This window comes from Aulonocara stuartgranti (assembly GCF_965226115.1).
Source record: "Aulonocara stuartgranti genome assembly, chromosome: 4".
Classification (NCBI taxonomy): domain Eukaryota; kingdom Metazoa; phylum Chordata; class Actinopteri; order Cichliformes; family Cichlidae; genus Aulonocara; species Aulonocara stuartgranti.
The window spans coordinates 22129440-22134365 of NC_138942.1; the positions used below are offsets into that span (position 1 = coordinate 22129440).

The 4926-nt window shown below is 41.5% G+C and overlaps 1 protein-coding gene across 1 annotated transcript in view; it reads right to left on the reverse strand.

The window, feature by feature from the left end:
- LOC309704410 (uncharacterized protein) overlaps positions 1-4926 on the reverse strand; it is a 342365-nt gene that overhangs the window by 65399 nt on the left and 272040 nt on the right. The window lies entirely within an intron of this gene.

Sequence of the window (4926 nt, forward strand, 5' to 3'; positions counted from 1 at the left end):
TTACCGCATTTGGTGGCTGAATTTCTGGTGTGTGATAAACGCCACTCGGTTATATAATAATAGTGTAAGATATGGTAAGCTGCTAACAACTAATGATCATCATGAGCGTCCCCTGACTGTTGTTCATGTGTCACGCATGGTGGCATCTAGACTCAACGAATCATGTGTTAGTGACTGCAATACTCATTCTGCATGAGTAAAACTATGCTGGGTCAGTACATCTGACCATGGATGGTGCAAGACAAGCTAATGGCCCAGTGAGTCTCTAATAGGGCATGAGTGTTGAGAATGAGGGTGATTATTTTGTGGAGGGTGATTTTGTAGGGGGTCACATATGGTGATTACATATTAAAGGTCACACATGTCTGCAGGGGGTTCTAGACAGCCCTCCTAAGTTTAGTTTGTGCTCACATTACAGACACACTCTCTGACTGTTTTAAAAGTGGGATGCTCCTGACCTCTACTGGCTGACACTGGACCTGCATGTACTTTAAAAGGGCACATACTCAACACATAGCACACTTCACTTTTTTGTTTGCACAGACTGACCAATCAGAATTTAGTTTAACTTTCAAAGTTTGTCTGATAAGAGGAGATAGTAAATGCCAAGGTGACATTTTCTTGTTGTTTGTTTGCAAAATAACTGCTTGAGGTAGCTTTCTCACCCAACCATGAATGTCACCTTCCAGCTTCTCTTTGATACCTGTTGCAGAAGAACAAAGGATTTGCCACAGTTGCCACAATTACATCTATTTTGCACAAAGGTTTTGCATTTTTGTGTTGGATGGAGAAATACAGCCATGGTTAAAATAAAAGAAAGTACATCCTCTTTCAATTATGAGGTTTTAAAATAATATGGTCTTAAACTTCAGTAAAAACAACCTCAGGATAAACAACAACAGATGACATATTACACTGTGTCATTATTTATTTAACCAAAACTGAGCCAAAATGCAGAAGCAGTGTGCAAAAAAGTGAACCCTTATTACTTCCATAGGAATTCAGAGAGTAGCAGCCAGATGCTGCTAATCAAATGCACTCCATTAACTGATCCTCACCAAGTGTGAGCACGCCTATAACAAGCAGAGGTTTTGGCAGTTTGCTGGTCTGGTGTGCTCAGGTCTGTGTGTGGCCATCAGTCCTGAGAAGAAAAGGCATCAGCTATGAGCTTGTTACTGCCCACCAATCTGAGAAGAGTTAAGGCCATTTCCAAACAATTTAAAAGTCCATTCTACAGTGGCTGAGGTCGCCAGTCTGTGGCAGGGCTAACAAATCGAGACAGACAATCTTTCACAATCACTTTCTGATCTATGGTTTGTTTAGAATCCGCAATTAACCTTACTCCCTGTGTGAAGATGAACTATTTGGAGAGAACATTAAAGTCGGCATAAGAAGGTTTCAGACTAGAATTGAAGCCAGGACCTCCTAGTGAGGCGACAGTGCTAACCACCACGCCTCCAAGCTCCCCTCAAAGACAGCACAACAACACAAATGCCTCGTATCATCTGTCAGTGGTCATGGTTTGGGCTCATTTAGCAGTTGCAGGACCTTGCAGTCATTAACTTGACCATGAACTCCTTGGTATACCAAAGTATACCCAAGGACAGCAGTAAACCGAAAGCCTAAAACTGATCAAAATGTTACAGTGGGACATTAAGAGAGCTGTGTATACACAAAAACCAAGAATCTTCAATGAACTGTAGGAACACTGTAAAGAAGAGTGGACCAAAAGTCCTCCACAACAATGTGGATGACTGATAAAGTCACAAGAGAAACCATTTCTTCATGTTATTGCTGCTGGTTCTACAAGCTACTGAATCATGGTAGCTTCTGCATTTTGGCTTAGTTTAGTTTATGACACGGTATAATATGTCATGAGGTTGTACTTTATGAATTTTAAGACCTGGTGAGGATTAAATCATGTATATTTGAGTAACACAAATATATATCTTTGACAAGATATCCTCTTGCCATGTACCAAACCTTCTTTGGTACACAATCCTCTTGTTAACAGGCTCCCATCAGGAGGGGCTTTGCTTTATATAGTGGATGTTGGCAGTCTAGTAAGATGAATCATCAACTTGAAATACTCCTCTAAAAACACCAACATAGGTCTTCGTGTTAAAGGTCTTGAGTTAATAAGTAGTGTGCAGTACAATTTTTTTTCTCGCACTCTGATTTGGTCTGTTCTGTTCAGGCAATAGCTTTAGAGCAGGCCAATTACACAATTTCAAAAACCTGCTTGCACAAAGAGTCTATTTGGTTTTTTTTTTTTTTTATCACTCTCTCAAGCAGAGACCAGCGAGTGCCAAAAACATCTCAATCAGCTTGGCTTGGGCTTCATTTAATTGGCTTATCCTTTCCACCGAATATGCAGCAGGAGGACACAAAAGCATCAGTGAACTTTAAAGGTGGCACTCCCAGCCAGATTTAGCACTTTACTAGAAAGCAGAGCTGGGTCGACAGTATCGATACCAATGCTGGCATCTGTATTGGATCGATACTAGCGTGATAGGATCAATACTTTATTTCTGTCCCCAAAGTTCACTATCTATCTGACTGAATTGTGTCTTATAAGATAAGATAAGATAAGATAAGATAAGATAACCTTTATTAGTCCCACACGTGGGAAATTTGTTTTGTCACAGCAGGAAGTGGACAGTGCAAAAGTTATGAGGCAAAAATTAGAATACAATAAGAATAAATACAGTACACAACTGTACAGAATAGAATAAAATAAAATACTATATACAGTAGAATAAAATAAAATAAATATACAATAAGATAAAAATAGAATACAAATACAAATACTATATACAACTGAGTAAAAATACAACGATGACAGAAAGGATTATTGCACTTAGTATTATTGCATATGTATGGATGTGTGTGCTTGATCAGTTAAAGTCTTTATTATGGAGTCTGACAGCAGTGGGGAGGAAAGACCTGCGAAATCTCTCCGTCCCACACCGTGGGTGCCGCAGTCTCCCACTGAAGGAGCTGCTCAGTGCTGTCACAGTCTGCTGCATGGGGTGGGAGATGTTGTCCATCAGGGATGACAGCTTAGCCGCCGTTCTCCTGTCACTCACCACCTCCACTGGGTCCAGAGGGCATCCTAGAACAGAGCTGGCCCTTCGGATCACCCTGTTCAGTCTCTTCCTGTCCCCAGCAGAGATGCTGCCGCCCCAGCAGACCACGCCATAAAAGATAGCAGAAGCCACAACAGAGTCATAGAATTTCTTCAGGAGTGGGCCCTCCACTCCAAACGACCTGAGTCTCCGCAGCAGGTACAGCCTGCTCTGCCCTTTCCTGTAGAGGGCGTCTGAGTTATGAGTCCAGTCCAGTCTGTTGTTCAGATGAACACCAAGGTACCTGTAGCTGTCCACAGCCTCAATGTCCATACCCTGGATGTTCAGTGGTTGCAGTGGAGAATGCTTGTGCCTGCGGAAGTCTACCACCAGTTCCTTGGTTTTACTGGCGTTGATCTGGAGGTAGTTCAGCTGGCACCAGTCCACAAAGTCTTGGGTCAGACCTCTGTACTCCTTGTCGTCCCCATCAGTGATGAGGCCGACTATTGCAGAGTCATCAGAGAACTTCTGCAGGAAGCACTGGGTGGAATTGTGGGAGAAGTCTGCAGTGTAGATGGTGAAGAGGAACGGAGCCAGAACCGTTCCCTGTGGGGCCCCCGTACTGCAGACGGTTCTTATATTTATATATATATATTTATATATTCTTATATCAGTTCTTATATTTAAGAACTGAAAAATAATCTCAGACGTACTATGAAAAAATGTCTTAAACTTTTTGTGTTGACTGTCACGTCTATTTTATTTATTGCCTAAAGCACATTTAATAACCGAAGTTCACACAAACTGCTTTAAAGACAGGTGCATTTACATTCTAGGTCCCCAAAAAACCCAGTTACAAAAAGCTAAAAGATGTGCTTTTTTTGAGAAAGTAAAAGAAAAACATCACAGTAATTTGGTGGTCATTAAAATGTGTTCAGAATTTGCAAATTGATGATAATTTTAAATGTCATGACACACCGCTCTCCCCTACATAAGCTGTCCTTATAAGTTAAAAATACCGATATTGGTATCGGGAATGCTGGCCCTGTATTTATTTGGTATCGATCATAACAAAATTTGCAGTATGGCACAGCAGTAAAAACAGCCAAAGGACATCACATCGGTCATACTGACGTTTGGCTGTTGTCAGCGTTGCAGATTCGTGACATTTTGATCCCTTTCTATTTTTAACTTACACACTTTGCGTCTACAACCTACATTTCTATTAATAGCTCACTGCGCACTTTTTTACTAAGGCATCTGCGTCTAAACATAGATCTCGGTTTGAAAAAAAGATAAAGCGTGTTGTGCCACGTGTCTGGGACGTGTGACGTGTTGTCCCCCTCCCTCTATTTAAATACCTGTGAAAGAAAAAGCGGTTGCGCAGAGACTGTGGGGTGGAAAAAATTAGAGCGATGGAATGCGGTCCTACAAAGTTTGCGCTTTGTAATGACACACCTGCAGCGGACAATCCCTGGCAGTGACAAATCATGACATGCACGTACTTGTGCATACTCCGTTTATTTCCTTTTGGCTGCTAACTTTCTTTGACGAAATTGGAAAATGGCTCCTCAAAACTAGATTTACCAGAGAGGACTGTTCGGTTACTAAAACAAAAAAGCTATTCCACAAAAAAAAGAAGAAAAAAAAGTAGTCCAGCACTTTAATATAACCATTCTTATAGTCACGCATGTCCACGATGTTGTAAATCGTTCATGTGAAAACTTGGAAATTCTAATTATCACTTTACAGTCACTTGCTCAGGGGCGCGCCTTTTCCCCCTCGAGGGTTTTCACGAGGGATGAAGGGTCTGTCTCTATCCCTGCCAAGTCAAGCCCACTTGGTCACACCCTTCCCG